Source organism: Piliocolobus tephrosceles, chromosome 16, assembly GCF_002776525.5.
Source record: "Piliocolobus tephrosceles isolate RC106 chromosome 16, ASM277652v3, whole genome shotgun sequence".
NCBI classification, from domain to species: Eukaryota; Metazoa; Chordata; class Mammalia; order Primates; family Cercopithecidae; genus Piliocolobus; species Piliocolobus tephrosceles.
In genome coordinates this window covers 42,836,081-42,860,115 of record NC_045449.1, presented here as the reverse complement: position 1 = coordinate 42,860,115, position 24,035 = coordinate 42,836,081, and the positions used below count along the sequence as shown (strand labels likewise).

The window sequence follows — 24,035 nt, the reverse complement described above, 5'->3', positions numbered from 1 at the left end:
ATGTAGCTGTAGCTGGGACTACAGGTGCATGTCACCACGTCAGGCTAATTTTTTGTATTTTTAGTAGAGACGGGGTTTCACCGTGTTAGCCAGGATGGTCTCGATCTCCTGACCTCGTGATCCATCTGCTTTGGCCTCCCAAAGTGCTGGGATTACAGGTGTGAGCCACTGCGCCCAGCTGGAAGTATAATTTTTTAACAAATAAAAGTGATGCCCCCCTACCACCTCTTTCTAATTCTAGTCCACACCATACACACAACTATTAACAGTTTAGTGTACATCCTTGTGGTTACTTGTTCTGTGCTTATAAATCACACAAACACACATAGGGTATAAAAAACAATAAATTCCCTAGTCCACAGTAAGTGTTAAAAAATAGAAAGGGACGATTCATAATTATGATTCTGAACTTGATTTTTTAAAATTTAAAAGTAGTTTGTAGCGATCTTTCTAAGTCAATGCATATAGATCTCCCCAAGTCTTCCTAATAACTATAGAATTCTCAGTTGCACAAATGCCCATAACATATTTAGACATCTTCTCACTGGCTTTCGGGTTGTTTGCATTTTTTTTGTCTCTTATAAACAATGCCACAGCAAGCACATCATATATCTTTCTGTAATGGTGTTAGCATTTTCCACAGGCTGATTTGAAAATCCAATAAGGTGGTGTGCATAGAAGTGATTTGTGACTCTGAAAGTGTAGGAGAGTACTCATTATTGCCAATATCTTGTATTGCATTAAAAAAGGTGAAGTTTTAGAAGTTGAGAAATGTGATGATCAAAAAACATGCTTTTCCTTGAACTTTCAGAAAAATAAACCGTATCTAACCCAGTGGTTTGTGACCTTCACTGTGCATCCAGATTGCCTGGGTGCTTTTAAAGCTCACCTGTGCCTGTCTATGCCTTCTCACATTCTGATTTAATTGATGTGGGGTGATACTTGTATTCATCAAAAGCTTACCAGTTAGAGGGAGGTTGGACTTGAGAACAAGTGGAACATAATCAATGAGCATTAACATCCCATCAATGCCTAATCAGATGGACAGTACCTTGAATCTGAGAATATCCTGAGCTTCCTGAGTGGTAGTGGAACTTCTCATGAAGAGAGCACATATTACTGTTGCTCTTGAAATATCCTATTTGCTTTTTGCTTTTTCACCTATGTAGTTTTGCCAGTGAAGACGGAGGACTCTACAGTAGCTACTCTGCCATCAGAAAGGCAACCGCAGGCAGGGGTTGTTCTGCCTCTGCAGGACTTTTAATACCCCCTCCCTTGTACCCCCACACAACCAGGACTTTCTGCAGGTGGAGAAATGTTGCCAGGTGGAAGAACCAGGGACTTGGGGGTTGTCACACACTCAGCACACCTCCCTTCCAGTGCTGAGTAAGCTTCTAATGAGAACAAAACACACCCTGCCATCCGCTAAGTTCTTCCCACTGATACAGGTGACCGACAAAATCGCCAGGGAATGTGCCAGTGCTTCCAGACATGCCTTGAAGTTACAGCATGTTCTGAACACCAGAGCAGGGATGTGAAAGGCAATCCAGTGGAGTGATCCTTCTGTCCAGCTTGCAAGTCAGAAAAAGGCAGGAAGAAGTCTCCTAGGCCATGGGTTGCCCCATAGGGTGGGATTCTTTCGGGAGCCAGGAACTGTAAGAAAGGAGCTGGCAAGTACAGGTTGAGGCTCTGCTGTGCTTTAAACTTAACACATTAAAAACTTTGATCTGAAGTCATGCCTCCTGTCTGTTCCAAGGTGAGTTGGCTAGGATTCTGATATCAGGAGCTTTGGTTTCTATTAGCAGTTGTTGATGGACTGTCTATTATGTTATGTTGAACCATATGAAATTGATCTTTTGCTTTACAAAACTGGTGAATTTATAGTTAGTACATTCTAGAAATAAAGCTATTTTGAATATGAGTTTTGAGCATTTTCTTTCTGACCCCCAGTCAGACGTTAATAAGATGACATAGAGCTTGGCTATTCAGTGTGTGCTCTAGGGATCAGCAGCAGCCGCAGCATCTAGGAGCTTGTTAGAAATGCACAATCGGGAGCTCCATCCCAGGTCTTCTGAATCAAGATCTACATTTTCTCAAATTCCTAGTGATTTGGATGCACGCTAAAGTTTCAGAAGCGCTGCTATAGCCGATACTGTTGGCTGGTGAGCAGAGTCCTGTTTTGCCTGACTGTTTATCCCTTCTCTACTTCAGTGTGGGTGGGTTAAGGAGCACATGCATCACCTATGTTGGAAAACAGGCTGAGTCCGGATCATAGGACCCCTGGAATGTCAGCAATAGATAGGCTTTGAAGCAGGGGAATGAGATAATCAGCATGGACTGTAAGAGGGCAGATTGGAAGCAGGAGAAAATAGAGGTGGGAGTTGGGGGGTGTTTAACTTCAGGTGATGGCTATTAAGGCAGACATGTGCTCTATAGGCCTTTGCAGTTTATAGAATGTGTATGTTTGTGTGCTGAAGAAGCACCAGGAGATTCCCCAGGCAACAGAACATCTAGGAGCAACAGAAGAGCTCAGGAGACAGCTTGACAGTCACCAGGTTTTTTGTTCTCAGCTGTAAGAACATGGTTTGGGCATCAAAGATAACCTGGGACGTGTACCAGATCATGCACCAACAGCAGGGCTTAACCATGAAAAAGTGCTGCTTCCTTTCTCCTGCCTTCCAGGTCTTTGTTGGTGGTGATCACAGTTCCTGCAGCTGTTGCCTTTGCTCTTCCCTAGTCAGGCACAAGAATGCCAACCCAATACCCACTAACCACTCACAGCATGCATGGGTCCAGGTGGGTCTGGAGAAAAGCGGGGTTCACTGCTTTTCCTACCATGAATTTGGGCTTGGGGAACAGCAATGTGCAAATCACATCCTGCTAGGGACAGAGTATCAGATTGGCAGATGGGTTCTGAAAGTGATGCCTGTGGATTTCTTTTTGCCGTTTATAGGTAACACTTTTAAATCTCAACCATTTAAAGTCTGAATTTTTGAATAACTTAGATGGGCCCTAAGCTATACCTTAGCTGAGCCCCAATTTTAAGGCTTATGCAGAGTAATCAGAGTGTCTGATGTGAAACAGATGATCAATAAGTGATTGTTCAACTGTCTGAGCAAGTGCATGATTTGACTAAGATTGCAGGGACAATGAGAGCAAATTCTTCGGGGGCTAATGATGACATGCTAATTAAACACCAAATTCAAGAATCTAAGACATTCATTAAAGAGATGCCTTGAGGGCTTCTGCTAGTTTAGTTGGAATTACCATGTGAAAGGGCTAAACCTGGATTCCTGGAAATTATTTTATAATCTTGATTTTTTAAATTAGTTTTAGGCAAGTATCCTCCTAGAGAAGCTTCCTTGAAATGCAAGACTGAGAAATGACAGGCAGTCTTCTAGGGAGAATATTACCAGTCTTGTCATGATGCTCCCACATGGCAGGTGCCATGATCCAGTGCATTCTCTATATCTAAGTCCTCCATGATCTGATGTGACTTGTCCTTGCCTTCTCATCTCAGAAAGGCCACCTCACCTCAATCCTTTACATGGGCCTGGAATTCATTTGTTCAAAACATCTTTAAGGGCCAACTATGTGCTAAGGTCAATTGGAATAAGACTGAGAAGGTCTTTGTCGTCCTAGAGATAGTTTCAGATGGTGGCAAAGATAGCTTTGAAGGAAACAAAACAAGATTTTGACTTACAAAGTGAAAGGCAATAGTGGAAAGAATGGGGACAGGGATGCAGAAGTGGGAGCAACATTCTGTAGTATGGTTGGTGAAAACCTTTGGGTAGGCTAACATTTGAGCCAAATTCTGATGACGATGAGCCAGGTATGGGAAGATCAGAGGGAGGAATATCACTTGTAGAGAGCATGGCCAATGCAAAGAGCCTGAGATAGGGACAAGCAGCTAGGAATGGCTGGGAAAGGATGAAAGTGGCTCAAGATGGGATCAGTTCACGCAAGGCTTTGTAGGTCATGGTGAGGAACTTTGATTTTATTCTGAACACAATAGGAAGTAACAGGTGTTAAGAAACCAATTGACCTGATGTGCGTTTTTGAAAGATCTCTCTGGTGTAGAGGAGGGCAAAATGGGGTCTGAGGAAGCCTTGCTTACCCTTCCTTACCTCATAGTTCAGCTAGGTTTGTGCCCAGTTCCTATGACTATTTGAGTTCACACCCAAGCACATGCTGTTTTGCAACTATTCTCTTTGTGTCTCATCTTCTCCAGGACACCTTCCATGAAATACTGTCTCTGAGCACCCAGTGTAGCTCCTCTCTGCTCTCATGGTGCTCTCATCCAGGAGGCAAGTTTGTGATGGTTAATTTTATATGGCAACTTGATGGGGGGCAAAGGGATGCCCAGAGAGCAGGAAAAACATTATTTCTGGGTGTGCCTGTGAAGGTGCTTCTAGAAGATATTAGCATTTGAATCAGTAGGCTGAGTAAAGAAGATCTGGCCTTATCAGTGGGGGTGGGCAACATCCAATCTATTGCAGGTATGAATAGAATAAAAAGGTGGAGGATTATCTCTCTTTCCTTGAGCTGGGACATCCCTCTTTTTTTTTTTTTTTTTTTTTTTTGCCCCTGGACATCAGAGCTCCTGGTTCTTGAGTCTCCAGATTTTAGACTCTGGGACTTACACTAGCAACCACCTCTCTCGCTATGGTTTGGGATTGGGAATTACACAGTCAGCAACCCCTGGTTCTCCAGCTTGCAGACTGCATATTGTGGGACTTCTTGGCTTCCATAATTGTGAGCCAATTTCCACAATAAATCTCTTATATATCTGTGTATATAGCCTATTGATTCTGTTTGGAGAACTCTAATCAAAATTAAAAATATTTTGCAACCAAAATGGCATGAGCACTGGGTGATCAGAACAGATGTAAACCATAGACACCTGGTACAGTCACATGGGTGCTGAACATCATTGTCAAAGTTAGTCATCATCGGCTGGGCGTGGTGGCTCACGCCTGTAATCCCAGCACTTTGGGAGGCTGAGTCGGGTGGATCACGAGGTCAGGAGATCAAGACCATCCTGGCTAACACAGTGAAACCCCATCTGTACTAAAAATACAAAAAATTAGTCGGGCGTGGAGATCAAGACCATCCTGGCTAACACAGTGAAACCCCATCTGTACTAAAAATACAAAAAATTAGCCGGGCGTGGAGATCAAGACCATCCTGGCTAACACAGTGAAACCCCGTCTCTACTAAAAATACAAAAAATTAGTCGGGCGTGGTGGCAGGTGCCTGTAGTCCCAGCTACTTGGGAGGCTAAGGCAGGAGAATGGTGTGAACCTGGGAGACAGAGCTTTGCAGTGAGTTGAGATCATGCCACTGAAAACTCCAGCCTGGGTGACAGAGCAAGACTCTGTCTCAAAAAAAAAAAAAAAAAAAAGTCATCATCACCACTTGTTGATGATCATCACCAACATTTGTCGAGCACCTCTTTGTGCCAGAGATGATGGCAGCAGAAACACCTCATTTAATTCTTGAAAACGTCCATGAGTTAGTGCCATTATTTCCATTTGAGTCATGGAGACACCAAGCCTCTGAGAGATAGTGGCAGAGCTGGGATTGTGCCCAGTTTCTGTGACTATTTGAGTTCATACTCAAGCATATGCTATTTTGAAACTATTTTCTTTGTGTCTGTGTCTACTTTTGGGTAAACATCTCAAGGGCATGGATATCCATCATCACATCCCTGGTGATGGGATTTGGCTCAGAGGAGATGTTGGCAAGCATTTGCTGAATGAATACCAATTCTGCATCTCATAGAGTCTTAGAAGGTGTCTTACAGAAAACCAAGGCCTTAGTTCTCAGCCCATTACTTTTAAAAATGAAGAAAATGAGGATCAAAGAGGAGCTATGTCTTGCCCATGATTATACAGTCATTCACAGATCCAATCATTCGACATGTGCTTATTGAGCAACTCCTAAGTAAGGGAGGGTGGTATGAGGAGAAATTGTATCGGAAGGCAGGAGAAGACCATGAGAGCTGGCAGGCCAAGGCAGGGGGTCTTGATTCCATCCTAAGGGTAATGAAGAATTTCACTTATGTCCTAGAATTTTCTTAGGACCAGAGGCAAAGCTTCTTCTGTGCACCTAATTGAAGTGGAAGCCTGAAAACCATTAGCCTTTGGTGACCAGTAACTCAGCTTTCAAGCTAATAGACAAGTACTCCTCTGTGTTAAATAAGGAGACCTGCTGCAAGCAGGCTTCCAAGTTGACACAAGCCACACTTGTCATAGGTTACACTGGGAGCAGCTTCAGTTGCACAGGTCTCAGAGTTTTCATTTTGTGGTAGCAAGGTGATGCACCAGTGCATGCCGGGGGTTGCTCACTCACCCCTCATGCCTCAGGAGGGCAACAGGCTATGTTCTTAGACCTTAGATCGCCTTTCTCAGCATGATGCTCCATTAGCAGAAGCCCTTTGGTGAATGCAAAAGAGCAGCCTTGGAACAGAAGACCACACATGGCATTCAGAGTGACAATGCTATCACCTTACCCCTGCTTAAACACGCCAGTGGCTTCCCCTTGCCAGTAACATAAAAATGCACATCTGGGACTCCTGACTTTTCTAACCATGTCTCCTTGTTTTCTGTGCTCTGCTTAGTGTCTTTCTTTCAGCCTCCCTTATATACTGGGCTTTCTCTTTTCCTAGAACATGTGCTTATTCTGTTTCTTATGCTTCCCTTCCCTCAGACAGAGAACGGAGGGAATACCCTTCCCTCCCTTCGCTGTTTGACTCCTACTTATGAACTCCTTTGTATCTCAGCTCAAGGGTCACCTGTTGAGGGAGATCCCCATGACCCACTCTCATGGCACTCTGTACTTTTCAAAATACATATCACAGTTGTATGTTGACATTTGTTGTGTGACCGATGATGCTCGCCTCTTTCACTAGACTTTAGACTTCATCCAGGCAAGGGCTCTATCTTATTGGCCCCTGTGACATCGCCTATACCTGATACATATTAACTGTATCAAGGCAGAAATAATTGTTAAATGAATGAATGAAGCAATGCGGGCTGTCTATTGTACAATGAAGTGCGATGTCCCAAGGGACAGAGAGAACAAGGCGCTTGGCTGAACTGGTTGAAGAACAGTCTGGAATTCCAAAGGGTGTCCCTAACGGGAAACAAGACACTGAGTATCACATTGGGCTGTGTGGGTCGCAAAGCCTGTTTTCACCCCTGGGTACCATTAGGTGAGCAAGTTTCTCATCTGTAACAGGGATAGTAATAATAATGTGATGATTCTATAAAACTGAATATAAAAAAGCACTTAGCCCAGGGCCTGGCATGCAGTAAGCATTCCATAATTAGCTATTATTGTTGTTGTTATGCAATATTTATTATACAAGCAATAGATAATACAGCCTTCGGCTTCTGCAGAAATAGGGGTTAGGTATGTGCAGGTCTCCTTTGTGGATCTGACATTGAGTCTGTTCTCCCAAGGGAACTTGAGGAAGATGTCACCTATTGGGGAGCACTCACTGTGTTCCAGACACTGAATGAGGTGAGAACTTTTAAAGAGAAATGCATTCTGAATGGCTCATACTGTAATCCAAAGGTTAGCAGACTTTTTCCTGTAAAAATTCAGATAGTAAATATTTTTATATATGCTGACTATATAGTACCTGTCACAACTACTCAATTCTGCTTTTATAGTATGAAAGCAGTAATGGACAAAATATAAAAGAATGGGCATGGCTGGGTTCCAGTAAAGGTACAGAAACACAGCGTAGGCTAGATTTGGTCTGTGACTGTAGTTTGCTGACCCCTGCTAGTTTTAATTTGGGAGATGAATAAAGAACTTCCAGGACATATATTTTCCAGTAAGTGTTCTACACAGATAGAAGGAAAATACATGTTGAGAAAACCTAAACATTAAGCTCTCCCTTTCCTTTAAATGATGATGATTACTATTGTCACCTTTCTACGGTCCTTTAAACTTTTTAAGGCATATTCAACTCAAATAAGCTGAATTCTAGTCAACGTATAGGTCCAAAATGCCCACCCTATGCCAGATCCCAGAAATTCAGAGATGAATGCTGTATATTCTATAGCCTAAAAGTGCTCACCCATATTACCACATTTGTTCCTAAAATAGGTGAAGCGAAGACATTAAGGTACAGAGAAGTGAAACACCTCTTCTGAGGTCACACAGACAAAAAGTGACAGTGACTATTCATTTCACTTTGGAGCATGCAAATAGTTTTTCTACAAGAAAGCAAAGAGAAAAGGAAAGGTGTTCTGTATTTGAGGGGAGATCACATTTCAGCAGCTGTTGCTGCAACAATTATAAGCTAGAACTTATTTATAGAAAGTCATTAACAAGTTTGTCTTTATGCATAAGAGCACACACAGTTGGCAGAGAAGACCACGGTTTGATGTTTACCAACCACCACATTCTCACCCTAAGGTTTGGCAATTATCATGGGTCTGCCTGGTGATGAGATTTTCTGCATTGTAGGATATGGAATGCAATTATGGCTAAAAATAAAAAGAATTTTCCATAGTTTCATCGACTGAAGATCCCTCTATGTGGTCTGGCTATCATACCAACCTAGAAAACCAGAGTGAAATGCAATTATTTTCCCCCCAAAGATAAGAAAACTTGGATTTTAAAGCACATTTTTCATCAAGTTGTATAGGAGTTTGCACAAATGTAGAGTGATATGTTTGGGCGCAGGATTATGCTGGAAAATGCAAGACCTTGAGCCTAGTCAGATACCTCTTCTGTCCACGTAAGTTGGGGCTACTTAGCCCCTCTGATTATTTTTTTTAATCCATAATATAGGGATGCATCTAAGAATTGTCATTAGAGTAAAACAAGATAATCAATGACACAGTCTTTCAGGAACTTGGCAGAGTATAAGCAAATAAGAGAAGCAGATGAGATAACACAAAGAATCAGGGAAGTCCCGTGATGCTTTTTTTTTCCCTGAAACATTCTGAAATAGCTGCTTCTAGAAGCCAACTTTTCTTCTATGATCCTTTCCCCAGAGCATCTGTATCTCTTCCACTTCTTATTAAAGAAGCTGCTGAAAGCCAGAGTGGGATGAGCCTCCTGCAAAGACGTCCAGATCCTCCCAGAAGTGACTTCTAGGCAGTGGCTGCCACCATCCATGAATTAAAAGTGAAGTCTGCAGGACCTTTTGAAACCTTTGCTGATTTTAGTTAAACCTATTTCCTCCCCATGCTCCTATGACTTCAAACTCATCCCAACACAGGGCATGGATGAGGAGAGTTTGGCTCTGGCTCCAACTCCTTGGGTCTTTTGGTCTCTCTGAACTCCAATTTCTTCATAGGCAAAATTGTGATGACAACATAACCACTCAAAGAATCATGCTGATTAAATAAGCCTACAACATGTAAAGGAGCTCAGGTGTACATGAGAGAAAGGAGGCTTCAAATTCTGTGCCTGGCACAAAGTAAACCCTCATTAAATGGGAATTGCAATGCTTATTACTAGAAATGTCTGGCTGCTGGGGCTCCGATAAAGGGAGAGGCACTAGAATGAAGTGACGTGTTAAGTTCCATAGATAACAACAAAGTCAGGCCATTCACACATTTTTGGGACTGTATTTCTTGAGAGTCCATATATTATTCACGTTTGTATCTTACTTTGTCTTATTGTCTGATGACTACCAAGAAGATTTTGCCAGTCTTGTCTTTCTGTAGCTCGTATTCTTGTATTATGCAACTAGATATACTGAACACATCTCAAACTATATACCTTTTCTCTTTTAGGATCATTGCCATTTCCATGGAAGAGTTTGTCCCATGAGAACCACTGTACTGGTATGTACAGGGCATTTTTTTTTTTTTTATACTTTAAGTTCTAGGGTACATGTGCATAACGTGCAGGTTACATATGTATACATGTGCCATGTTGGTGTGCTGCACCCATCAACTCGTCAGCACCCATCAATTCATTTTTTTGTTAAATATTTATTAAGTCATTCCAGAGCCCACATAAATAGTATTAGTAAAGGCTTGCTTTGTTTTAATTGTAGAGATTTAATGTTATGTAGTTCATTTGAATAAAGGCAAGAATTATTTTTGGTCATCTCCTACCCACAAAAAGTGTTGGTCTACGTGGGTTTACAAGTATATTTCAGCAGATATTTGAGGGGAAAATAGGCCAATGCCTCTTACAATCACATATGCAAAAAGACAAAATTAATACTACCTAGTGGAAAAAGCATTGAAAATAATTTATTACAATCAAGTAGGGCTCATATCAGGAGTTAAGGGTAAATCAATGCTGGAGAAATCTTGCAATGTGATCTAGCACATTGATTGAATGAAGTAGAAAAAAAGGGCTATGAACATCTCAATAGGGACTACCTATGTTTAGATATAGATAACCAAATTAACGTCCATTTTAGTGGAATTACTTCTCACTTAAATGGATGAACTGTACAAAAAAAAAAAGAAAAAAAGAATCCGATGCTTCAGCCGGGTGCCTGGGATGTCTTTTGCCTGAGGTCTGAGCTCTGGAGTGAACAAGGAGACAGCTTCTACATGATCATGAGACAATTTAGGCCAAAGCATGTCTCTGTGATGCTGAGAAAGGCTCTGAAAGCTTCAGCAATGTGGTGTCCAGAGGGCAATGTGATTGAATGACATTTCAGGAGACCACAATGCAAAGTTTTATCCTCTTATAGTTATTCATAAAGGTTTATAGCTTCCTGGTATAGATATAACTAAATTGAAGAGAGGAATGTGATTTGTCAAATATCCAGGGGCACTGACTCTCAGTACCTGCAATAGATGCACACCAAAGGGTTGACTGAGAAGACTTTTCTAGCTCACTTCACGCTTAGTCCCCATCCTGGGGGAAGGAAAGACTGAATCCTCACGCACTGCTTGCCAAAGTCCTCTTATTCACTCAGGGTTAATTCAGAAGAGTCACTTTAGGTGTCTACTGTCCTAACTGACATATTCATGGAAAACAGACACATAACATCTATTAGATAAGAGAGGAGGGTTTTCTCTCCTCTCGTAAATGAAGCTGCACAGCAATTTGGATAAAATGTTAACAAAACTAGGCTTGGTTTTGCACACATTAATTGCATAAAGTCTGATACTTAATAAGCAGAAACACACACTGGTTTATTCCAAAGCCATTAAACCCACAGTGGATTGACTGTGGGGGATGGATACTAGAAAGAGCACAGGACCGGGTGTCAAAGGGGCTGAGTTTGAATGACAGCTCTACCACTCAGTAGGTAGGTGTGCTCGGTGAGTCACTGCCCCCTTTTAGACCTCAGGGTCTTTATCTGGAAAACATGGAGATTTTAAGGACAGGGTTTTGTCATTCTTCTAAAACACTGATAGGAAATATAGGATGTTGCCTCCTGAGTTTCCATCAAAGTCAATTTACAGTCATACGTTGCTTAACAACCAAGATGCATTCTGAGAAATGCATTATTAGGTGATTTTGTCATTGTGTGAACATCATAGAGCGTACTTACATAAACCTAGATGGTATATGGCATAGCCTATTGCTCCTAGGCTACAAACCTGCACAGCATGTTACCATACACAATTGTATTGTACACGGTGGGGAGTATTTGTGTATCCAAACATTGAAAAGGCTCAAGCAATGTACGGTATTGTAAATTAGGGGACCACTGTCACACAGGCAGCCTGTCATTGAAGGAAATGTCGTTATGTGGTATGTGATTGTATGTAGAATTGAAACCAAATATTTAAACCAAAGTTTCAGTAGGCAGCATGTTTATGCCTGGGGTTGCAAATGGACGACTATGGGACCAGGCTGGTTGTCTCAACAGAGAAGGCTAGGCAAGGACCATGGCCAAAAAATATGAATGTACAGCTTAGTCCCAGGGCCTCCTGGCAGTCACTTTGTGACTTCTGGTTTCTCCATTTGATCGTGCTTAGGTCTAATCAAACCAAATCCAAACAAAATATCTCAAACCTTCACTCATTGATTCTTCCAACAAACCTGTATGTGTTTCCCATGTGCCAGGCATTGTGCTGGGCATGAGGAGATGAAAAGAGGGAAGACCTTAGAGGTAATAGGCACATGTGCAAGTGTCCTGTAGCATCGTGTGTAAGAGGAAGGGTCTGGAGCCCAGAATGAAAGGGGAATGAGGTAGGCTGACCCAGGAGAGAAAGGTAAGCACGGACTACATTCAGTCTTGGACACCCTGGTAAGAATATTGCCTTTATCCTAAGAACAGTGGAAAGTCATCCAAAGTTTGACGATGGAGAAGGGGGTTGTACGTGCAGGGGTAGGGAATGTTGATGACAGCAGGGTTGTTTCTGCCACTCAGTTGAAAACTCTAGAGGGAAGTGACCCTTTACTATAGCACATTTTCTCAATGTGGTGTCTGATTCTTCCAGAAATCACATTGCCAACTGCCTGCCAACTTTCCCCTATTCCTGCCCTTCCAGAGCCTGCCTAGGTTCTTGGTGAGCCAGGTATTCCTAACCCTGGAATCAAATCACCCAAATTTAATAACCTCTCTCATGTGCCAGTACTTGACATGATAAAAGTAATTTGAATATCTGATTACTAATATTTTAACTATACAAGGCACCACAAATTATTTAGTGATTTTTTTTAAATAAAAAAGCAAATAAGAAAACGATGTATCAATTCAGATTGCAGGGAATAGGAGATCCCAACGCAGGCTTCTGAAAAATTGGGAAAAGCATCCAAGAAGATTATAAAAGATGAGTAATGAGCACAAAACAACTTTTGGCAAGCACAGAAAAGTATTAGCTTATTCCAAGAAACAAGACACATTTCATCCAATTACTGGAAAATAAATGGCAAGAAAATCCGAATACCAAGAAAGTACCCACATTTATGTGGAAAAGTACAAAAGCAATGATTCAGGAACTAATTTGAACAATCCAGGGATAGTCATATTGATTCTAGCCTGTTGCTATGATTTGAAATGAAGCCAAATGCCAGAGGACAATGAGATCTGTTTTACGGGCTCTTACATGCCACATAGGAGGGAGGGAGTCACAGGAACGCATCACATTGAAGAAGGAATTATGAATTCTGATGGAAGGGCTTTTGGGCCAAGTTAAATCTCAGAATCCAGCTCTCCCGCTGCTCCCTAGACAGTGTTACTAGAGATCAGTGGACAGTGGGGGCTGAACAAGTCTTCATTGTGTGTGACTGTCCCATGCTTACAGGGCCTTTAGAAACTTTGCACTACTCCCACTAATTGCTTGCAGTACTTCCATCATGATGTCAATCCCAAATACCTCCTACCCATTTTAAAACAGCCCTTGTGGTATATATGTGTGTGTACTGCCCAGATGGAGGGCTGTGGCTAGGAAAGTCAGTTTCCTTATCTGTAACTTGGAAGAACGATAGTTTCTTGTGCTACACATTTCTGCTGAGCAAGCAAAAAAATGACTTTGGGTTGGAACATCCTTCCTGCTGTACCCTATGTGGTCATTCCATGTCACTTCTGTGCAGGATGCAGCTGGTTCTTTCCTCTCCTAGTGGATTTTGTTTTACAGAAGGATCTTTCATCCTGTGACTGAAAGGTGAGTTGGGGGTGACAGTGGGGAAAGGAGACAGAAGGAGGGAAAGCCAAATTACTCTCACTGTACTGCAGGGAAGTCCAGATGGTGCCCTTGTCCTAAGCTTCCAAAATATGCTCTGGGAGGGAAACAGAGACAGCATTTTGCTGACAGCACTTGGGAACAGGCGTGTGGGCAATCTATATTAAGACTTCAATATCCATTCCAAGTATATCTGTGTGTATGTGAGAGTGCTGTGGCTTTACTTGGAAACCACTGGTCCTGATCTCTCTGGGGCAGATTCCATTTTTCATTTTTTCCTCCCTATACTTGTAACCCAGGCCCAACCATTCCGCAAAGGGTCCACCCCCAAATACCGAGGCTCGCTCTGGGGCCTCTGTCTTTTGTCAGGGCAAAGGTTGTTTCCAGTAGAACTGGGTCAGCTAGAGGGGAAGGTCTTCATCCCTTGGGTAGCCAGAGTCTGAGGCATTCCCAAGGGTGAGTGGGAACACTGTGGTTCCCATCCACAGAGTGGTGGCATGCATGCTATGCCAGCTACTGTACCAGGGAGGGGCGATTTCAAGAAGAGACTGTCTTGGCCTCAAGCATTTTTCAGTCCAGGGAGAGAGAAAACCAGCTCTTGCAGGCAGAGCTTTATAATTTACAATGTATCTTCCTGCCCACTTCCTTTCTGAACCCAAACAATAGCCCTTCTGTGAATTAGGCCAGGATGATCGAAACTGTCTTTCAGACAGCAGGAGCTGAGGACCCAAAGTCAGTTGTTTATCAACAGATCTAGACTTAAATCCAGGTCTCTGATTCCCAAACACAGTCTATTTTCGATCTGTAGACTTGGTCAAGCTGCTGCTTTTGTCTGGTGTACCCTCCTGATATGATTTGGCTGTGTCCCCACCCAAATCTCATCTTGAATTTTAGCTCCTATAATTCCCACATGTGGGAGGAACCCGGTGGGAGATAATTGAATCGTGGGGGTGGTTTCTCCTATACTGTTCTCATGATAGTGAATAAGTCTCATGAGTTCTGATGGTTTTATCAGGGGAACCCCTTTTCACTTGGTTCTCATTCTTTTGGCCGGCTGCCATGTAAGACGTCCCTTTGCTCTTCTTTCATCTTCCACCGTGATTGTGAGGCCCCCCCTAGTCACGTGGAACTGAGTCAATTAAACCTCTTTCCTTTATAAATTACCCAGTCTCAGCAGCATGAAAATGGACTGATACACCTCCCTACTCTTATCTTCCCATCCTATCTTGCCTGACCTTCAATTTAAAAGAAATAGTAGCTACCATTTAAGGAGAGTTGTTTCCCATGTGCCAGCAGGGTCCTCAGTGCCCTACAGAGGTCATCTCATTCAGTTCTCACAACAGGTGTACGGGCAGGGATTACTGTCCCCATTTAGCAGATGGGGAAACTGAAGTGGGGGAGGTGAAATAACTTGCTTGAAGTCACTCAGTCAGTAAAAGGCAGAGCCACATGTTAGACCTGGTCTGTGGGCTGCAGAAGCAGCCCCTTCTCACCAAAGGATTGTGGAGAGCTTCCCCGATTGTTTGGGTCTGCATTCCTTTTTAAATTATTTTTCCTGGAATCTCTGGGACACCAACTCATGTGTTAACCTGGGGAATTAATCTTCTCTTGTTGGGCCCTGGCTGAGGGGTTCAATGATCCCTGAGCTCCATTCCAGCTCTTTCTCTGGATTTATCTGTAGCATCCATACTTTCCCAAGTTTCCAGGTGCTTATCTCTTATATCCACAATGAGTAACACCACCACTAGTGAACTCTAGTGAACATTATTGGGCTATAATGTGAGCCAGGGCTGTGATAGCCTGCTCTCATGCATTACCTCATTTGATCCTCGCAAAAATTCCATGTATGAGAACCTTATCACCTCCAGTTTAGAGTTAAGGAAACTGAGGCTTAGAGATGCTAAGTAATGTATCCAGGTCACACAGTTTTTAATAGAACAAGAGCTTGTGTCTCATGCCAAAGACAAAATATTAAGTACCAAGTTATCTTGCCTCCAATAGATGGAAGTGCTCTGGGACGTAGAGGGTGGCTAAATAAATGATCCCTTGTGGAATGAAGTCCCCTTGCACTCCTGTAGTGAGTGTTTTACTTCATGTCAGCTGTGGAGAAATGGGCACAGCTGACTTGGTGTATCTGTCAGCTGTAAGTCTCAGGTTCTGTCTTCTAGGTAGGAGCTACCCCAGGCACAGCACTAACCCTTTCCTGCAGGTTCTGATTAGGGGCCGGCCTTTGGCTCTTCCCAGCTGCTAATGCTATCTCTTTCCCACCTGAATTCAAGGCTCCCTGCCCTGAGCTGTCCCTCAGGGTTCTCCACAGCCCAATCCTGACTTTTCCAGCCTCCTCTCACCTCCTCCTTTACAACATACACCTACTGTTGAAGGGGCTCTTTGATGCCCCCTGAACATGCCCCACAGTTTCACATATTTGGGTTGCTTTTTTTTTTTTTTTTTTTTTGAGATGGAATCTCGCTCTATCACTGAGGCTGGAGTGCAGTGGTGCGATCTCAGCTCACTGCAAGCTCCGCCTCCTGGGTTCATGCCATTCTCCTGCCCCAGCCTCCTGAGTAGCTGGGACTATAGGCACCCACCACCAGGCCCAGCTAATTTGTTGTATTCTTAGTAGAGATGGGGTGTCACTCCATTAGCCAGGATGGTCTCGATCTCCTGACCTCATGATCCCCCCGCTTGGCCTCCCAAAGTGCTGGGATTACAGGTGTGAGCCACTGCACCCAGCCACATTTGGGTCTTCATCCATGTGGTTTGTCTCCACCAAGAATGGCCATTGTTTTGGCTATAATTTCTGTTAGTGGAATGCCCCTTCTAAATTGCTATCTCCTCCACGTTGGCCTTCTGGATTTTCCTGTATAAATTTGTTCTCTTCCTCCTTTTGAAATCTTGTAACATTAAAATGTGGAACAGACTGTGCTTTTAATGATAGCTTCTGTGCTTGTAGCGTTTCCTCCATAGCCTGTCAGTAGTAAGAAGAGTTAGAAATCTAACCCCAGCCTTGCCACTTCGTAACTGACTTAGGGCATTGAGTTAACCTGTCTGAACTTCGTCTTTAGGGTAGAGATAATACTGTTTATTCCCCCAGTTGTTGTAAGAATTATGTAAGTTAATGCATATAAAACACCTAGTATCCACCAGACATACAATAGGCACTCAAGAATCTTAAGTTACCCATATTCCCACATTTCTTATTACCTCTTCCCCAAAATACACACAGATTCTCACACACAAACAGTACTACCGCTGCTACCACCACCACAAAGATGGCTCAATGCCCAGTGCATACAGGATCACAGCATGCCAGCACTATAAAGTTCATTAACAGTCCATGGTTTGAGTCACTGTTTTGCAATCGAGGAACTAGCACCTGGGTTGGGATCAGTTGCCCTAAGTTAGTACAGTAATGCAGTTAACATTTATTGGGTACAACACCGAGGCATTGTACTTGGTGTTTTATAAGCATTATCTTATTTGAGCCTCCCAGTGAATCCCCTATGGGGTTAGGTAATAGCATTTTCATCACCCCTATTTTGCAGAGTGGTGGGGGCCAGGGAACCAAAACTTAGAGGTTAAGTAGTTTACCCAATATCTCACTTTTCTAATAAGTTGAAGAGCTAGAATTCGGACCCCAGGAGCCCAATATCAGATCCTGGCTCTTAACCAGAAGCCAGAATGAAAGTGAACTCCAGATAGCCTGCACTATTTTCAGAGTCCTCTGCAGTGTCTCAGAAAGGACTTCAGCAATTCAGGAAAAGCTCATTTCTTGATTCCCAAGCCAGGGCTATTTGCCCAGGGGAGCTGAATTGAACATAAATGAATTCTACCAGCCCAGATCTCTCACCCTGCCAGTCCCAGTCTTCTCCTGGAATAGTTAAAATGAGTTCCCTGAGCTCTGGCTGCTTTCTAGTGGGGAGCGAGTTCCAGCGGCTTTGCAGGAGGGGAGATTTGGAAGAACTCCACCAACTTAGCTTATTCCAAGGCACGCTTAAGAAATGGATACTCTTGACTCTGTCTTGGCTGAGACAAAACACACACCTCTCTTGTTGGTCTTTCTGAGTTGAACAGTCTTGTGGCCTTAATGCCTATCACATTGGACGGTTTCAGGAAAGGGCCACTCTTTGCTTTCTTGGTCCATGAATTCAGAGCTGGGTTGAGCAGTGATGAGAAAATGAGCCCCCTAGTCCCAGCCAGCCCTGGATCCTCTCTTGTGCTCATTCTCCTTCGGCATTTGGTAAGCAGGAACCTTGATGTCCCAGATGGTAGAGACAAGGGATGGCCCCAAGCAGTCCATGCAGCTACCTCAGCTGGTTGTAGTGAATCATTGTGTCTATGCAAGAAAGACTTATGAGTGCTCAGTGGGAATTCTGCACTTCAAATAGCCTATTCCAAGTCAAGCTCATTATCCTGTCACCCTGAACTCCACTCCAAATCTCCTCTTCCTTCGTCCCCTCTAACATGGCCATCATCCTCCCAGTGCTACATTTATAGACGTGGGTGCCTACGGAGACTCTTTTGTCTTCTTTATTCATGAGAGCTCATTAGTCACGAAGTTTCGTGAATTTTTGTAATACGCTTCATGGTTCTTGCAACTATTCCTGTCCTCTTTATGCCCAGTGCTACTGCTTCAGATCAGGGCCTCAAGTAATCTTACCTTATTATTGCATCAGTTCCTAACTGGCCTTGCTGCTTCCAACCTTACATCTCTTGAAGCCAGTCTCTCCATAGCCATTGTGATGGCTCTAGGTCTAAATGTTTCACTTCCCTGCAGAGGAAATCCTTCAGCGGCACCTTAGTTTCCTCTGGGAAATGTCCAGGCTCTTTTATCCGGCCCGAAAGGCTCTCCATGACCTCCAGCCTCACCATTCACCTCCCTGCCCAGTCCACATAATGCGTGGACCTGGCTGTTTGCATATCTTTATCTGTAAACACACCTTCCCCTTCTCCTATAATGTCCTTCCCTCCCCAGGTTCATCTGGAAAACTCTTAGTCATCCTTCAAAACCCTGCTCAGGCTTCATCCTCCAGGTAGAGATGCTCATGCATGCCTCTCTGCCACCATCATGCCCACAACATAACTCTATTGAGGCCTCTACTGCTCTCTATTGCAATGATTTGTGTATAGGACATCTCCCAAGTAAAATGAGAGCTGCTTGAGGGCCGGCCAGTGTTTTATAGAAATTATTTCCCCAGAACCTAGCACAGCTCCTGACACATCATAAGCACTGAATATACTTTGTTGAGATAGATGATTTTTCTGAATTGATCCAGCCGATTCCTTTCACAAGCACAACCACTGCAGGGAAGAAAAATAGTCCTCTTATTTAGGAAAACATTACTTGACATGTCTTAACCGTAAAACCCTTGAACAAGCACTTTATCCTTCTTGTGTGGTTACTTTTTTATTGTGTGGCTGTGGTCTGGATAAAGTTGTCTGAGTTTTATTCATTTCTTAACTCTGATCATTATCTTGTGAGGGGGATGGGATGAAATAGCAAACAATATATTCTAGCTTTTTTCTTTCCCAGAGACATATATAGAACAGCCTCTGAAGAAGTATTAATATTGGAAAAGATGCTATTATCTGCATTATACTAATTAATCCATACATCTACCTGTCATTCTTTCTTTTCTATGGCTTTTCTCACAGCAGTGGTGTGCTCTTCCACCGCTGGTAAATTGGCACAATAAATCTGGGGGGACCACCTCTATTTCCAGCAGTTCACTTAACATTTTATCACATGGCTGTGGACTCAGGATTGAAGTCAGTTAAAAAGATTAATACCATTTAATACCACCCAGAAGGAAGATGCCAGAAGTCTGTTTAAGGTCCTGTTATTCATGTCTTCATTTCCTTTGTGCGTGTATTGTGATAAGCATAGCCATCCTTTTTAGCTGCTGCTAATAACTACTTAAAATGATTAAGGTAACTAGTTATTTCCTGTAAGAAAATTGCTCTGCTGTCATTAACACAAAATTAACACGGCTCCTGTTTCATCTTCAGCACATAGCCTGTTGCCCCCAGTTGCCTTAAACAAACAGAACCATCTCCAGGAGGCTGTGCGCTCCTTTGTAAGGGGTAAGTTCTGAAGAGGCAAGGAGGTAAGAAAGCGTAGTTTTGCAGAGGATGCTGCCCATGGAGGCGGCTGGAGGACGGAAAAGCATAGTCCTCCAAACTGCCATGAGGTTTGGAGGAGTAATTAGCCTAATTGTCATTATTCTGTGTTGCCTGAGCAATGTGAATGGGATCCGTGCCCTTTAAAATTCTCAATTCTCAGCCAGGCGTGGTGGCTCATGCCTATAATCCTAGCACTTTGGGAGGCCAAGACAGGTGGATCGCCTGAGGTCAGGAGTTTGAGACCAGCCTGGCCAATATGGCAAAACCCCGTCTCTACTAAAAATAAAATAATTAGCCGGGCATGGTGGTGGGCACCTATAGTCCCAGCTACCCAGGAGGCTGAGGGAGGAGAATCGCTTGAACCCAGCGTGTCCGGAATTGGTGGGTTCTTGGTCTCGCTGACTTCAAGAATGAAGCCGCAGACCCTCGCGGTGAGTGTTACAGTTCTCAAAGATGGTGTGTCCAGAGTTTGTTCCTTCAGACGTTCAGATGTGTCTGCAGTTTCTTCCTTCTGGTGGGTTCGTGGTCTCGCTGACAGGAGTGAAGCTGCAGACCTTCGCGGTGAGTGTTACAGCTCTTAAAGGCAGTGTGGACCCAAAGAGTGAGCAGTAGCAAGATTTATTGTAAAGAGCAAAAGAATAAAGCTTCCACAGTGTGGAAGGGGACCCGAGCAGGTTGCCGCTGCTGGTTCCAGCAACCTGCTTTTATTTCCTTATCTGGCCCCACCCACACCCTGCTGACTGGTACATTTTACAGACAGCTGATTGGACCATTTTGACAGGGTGCTGATTGGTTCGTTTACAATCCCTGAGCTAGACACACAGTGCTAGACAGAAAAGTTCTCCAAGTCCCCACTAGGTTGGCTAGATACAGAGTGCTGATTGGTGCCTTTACAACTTAGCTGGGTATAAAAGTTCTCCAAGTCCCCACTAAGTTAGCTAGATACAGAGTACCAATTGGTGTGTTTATGATCCCTTAGCTAGACATAAAAGTTCTCCAAGTCCCCACTAGACTCAGGAGCCCAGCTGGCTTCACCTAGTGGATCCTGCAGCAGAGCTGCCCACCAGTCCCCGCTGCACTCCTCAGCCCTCCGGCGGTGGATGGGACTCAGTGCCATGGAGCAGGGGGCAGTGCCCATTGGGTAGGCTCCGGCCTCATGGGAGTCCACCACTGAGGGGGTGCTCAGACATGGCGGGCTGCAGGTCCAGAGCCCTGCCCCGTGGGGAGGCGGCTGAGACCCGGTGAGAATTCCAGAGCGGTTCATGCAGGCCGGCAGTGCTGGGGTACCCAGCGGGCAACCTCTGCAGCTGCTGGCCCAGGTGCTAAGCTTCTCACTGCCCTGGGCCGGTGGTGCCGGCAGGCCGCTCCCAGTGCAGGGCCTGCTGAGCCTGCGCCCGCCTGAAGTCATGCTGGCCTGTGAGCACCGAGCGCAGCCCCGGTTCTCGCCTGCCCGCGCCTCTCCCTCCACACCTCCAGGCAAGCAGAGGGAGCCCCACTGGCCTCGGCCAGCCCAGAGAGGGGCTCCCACAGTGCAGTGGCGGGCTGAAGCCCTCACACTGGCACAGCATGGTAGGCGCACCATCAGGTCAAAGGCCTGCAAGAAGCAGCAGGGCTTCCTAGTGAGAGAGGAGGCCCAGGTGGGCTGAGTGGGGGTCGCTGGCCTGGGGAGGCTGTGGTGGGCTCCCTAGGGGCCGGACTCCTCTGGGCTTGGCTAGCGTCTTACACTGGAAGCAGGAACAGACATTACAGAGGAGGCATCCAGAGCGAGGGCTGCTAGCACATTGTCACCTCTCACCAGAAGGGGGAGATTTCAGTGAGCTGAGATCGCCTCACTGCACTCCAGCCTGGGTGACAGAGTAAAACTCCATCTCAAAAGAAAAACACAACAAAAAATGAAAACAACAACAACAAAAACAAAAATTAGTCAGGTGTGGTGGTGGGCACCTATAATCCCAGCTACTCAGAAGACTGAGGCAGAAGAATTGCTTGAACTCTGGGGGCAGAGGTTGCAGTGAGCTGAGATTCTATCACTTGTACTCCAGCCTGAGCGAAAGAGCAAAACTGTGTCTCAAAAAACAAAACAAAACAAAACAACTCCCAATTCTCTGAATCAGGGGTTCTATTAGGTTGGTGCAAACGTACTTGTGGTTTTTGCCATTAGTTTTAAGTTTTAAGAACAAGAACTGCAATTACTTTTGTACCAGACTAATAACATTTTCTCTTACTTGTACACATGCAAGACGTTCACATGTGAGAGACACTCCTATGGGAACACTCTGCTTTTGAGAAGGATCTACACATATCTGGTAGGGACATGAAGCACCATGATGCTTGTAATGTCGTAAGTATTAATGGTAAGTCAGCAATGGCTGGTTATTGGGGGTCTTGGCACAAATAAGATTGGTTAGTGCTACTTAAAGTGGAGTCTGTGAACATGTTGGTACCAGTTTTAGTTTGAGTACCTGTTTTCAGTTCTTTTGGGTATATACCCATGACCGGCATTGCTGGGTTATGTAATTTTATGTTCAACTTTTTGAGGAACCACCAAATTGTTTTCCTATATTTTAAAGTTGAGCACTTATGTGTTCCAGGCCCTGAGTTGAAGAGTTCACGAGATAGTGTACTTGGAGGGTGAACATCTAGAGCCAGGAGGAGACCAGAGGGCCAAAGTAGTTCAAGTCATCTTTGGGAATCTGTCACAATTGTTCCTCTTGCTCACTTGCTCTTACTCTACCAATTGTCTGTTGTGAGTGTCACCATCAGTACAGGCATCACCTGAGAGCATATTAGACATGCAGAATTGAGGCCCCACCCAGACCTATTGCACCAGCATTTCTGGGGGTGAGGCCCAGGAATCTGTTTTTAAGAAGCCCTCTAGGGGTTGCTGATGATTACCCAAGATTGAGAAACTCCGAGATAGATGTAGGTGCAGCATTATCCTTGTTGCTCTTACATCAGAAACCCTATTGGCTGCAAAATGAGTGACAGATACTGCTTTAGAGATAGCTTTGAGTCTTCTCTAACTTAAACAACAGTGAATCATATGCAATACTCCCCCACTTTTAGCAAGTTATCTGCACCCACTTCATTTACAACTGCAAAACCCTACTATTCCAGGCAGTCACCTCGGCTCCATGTCATGGCACGGGCTCTTAACTTGTCATGGCAGAAGTAATCCAGGGTTGTCTTAGTAATGCTGAGACTGTGCTCTTATTTACCACCCAGGCCAGCCTGCAAATGTAATGATGGGTCTACCACAGAATCCTTGGCCACAGAGTAGCCCTTGGTGGCTTCCTGACAGCCAAGAGCAGCCTTGATTTGGTATCTGGTGTTTGTTTTAAGCCTTTCCTGTTTCTGCTGTCAAGAAGTGGTAATGTAGTAGTGTGTTGAAAGAGCATACATTTTGTGGTCAAACGGACTGGGGTTCGAATTCTGATTCTGCTACTTGAGCCTGCAAAATGGTTAATAATATCTACTACATGGAATAATATTTGTGCAATAAATGGTGGTGATATGGTTTGGGTCTGTGTCCCCACCCAAATCTCATGTTCAACTGTAATACTCAACGCTGGAGGTGAGGCCTGTTGGGAGGTCAATGGATCATGTGGGTGGAGTTCTCATGAATGGTTTAGCACTATCTGCTGGGGGCTGTTCTTGTTGATAGTGATTGAGTTATCATGAGATGTGATTGTTTAAAAGTGTGTAGTACCTCTTGTGCTCTTCCTCCTGCTCCAGCCATATGAAGACACCTGCTCCTGCCATGATTGTAAGTTCCCTGAGCACCCCCCCAGAAGCAGATGCTGCCATGCTGCCATGCTTCCTGTATAGCCTGCAGAACCATGAGCCAATGAAACCTCTTTTCTTATAATGTACCCAGTCTCAGGCATTTCTTTATAGCAATGCGAGAATGAACAAATAGAAGTGGTTATTGCTGTTATTAATCATTGCTGATGATTGAAAAGAAAGTATGTACATTAAAAGAAGGAGACAGGGTGGAGTAGAGAGAGTGAGAGATAACTGTCACAAATTCCTAAAGACTTTTTGAACTACTTTGGCCCTCTGCCTCCTCTTGGCTCTAGATGTTTGTCATCCAAGTGAACTATTTTGTGAACTCTTCAACTCAGTTCTTGGAACAGAGTAAGTGCTCAAAACAATTTGGTGCCTCAAAAAGTTAAACATACAATTACCATATAACCCAGCAATGCCACTCCTAGGGATATACTCCCCTACCCGCTGCCAATTGAAAATAGGTACCCAAACTGAAAACTCTACACCCATGTTCATAGCAGCACTCTTCACAATAGCCAAAAGGTAGAAAGAACCCAAATGTCCATCAAT

The 24,035-nt window shown here is 44.0% G+C and overlaps 1 protein-coding gene across 3 annotated transcripts in view; it reads right to left on the bottom strand.

The window, feature by feature from the left end:
- CA10 (carbonic anhydrase 10) overlaps nucleotides 1–24,035 on the bottom strand; it is a 550,279-nt gene that overhangs the window by 22,325 nt on the left and 503,919 nt on the right. The window lies entirely within an intron of this gene.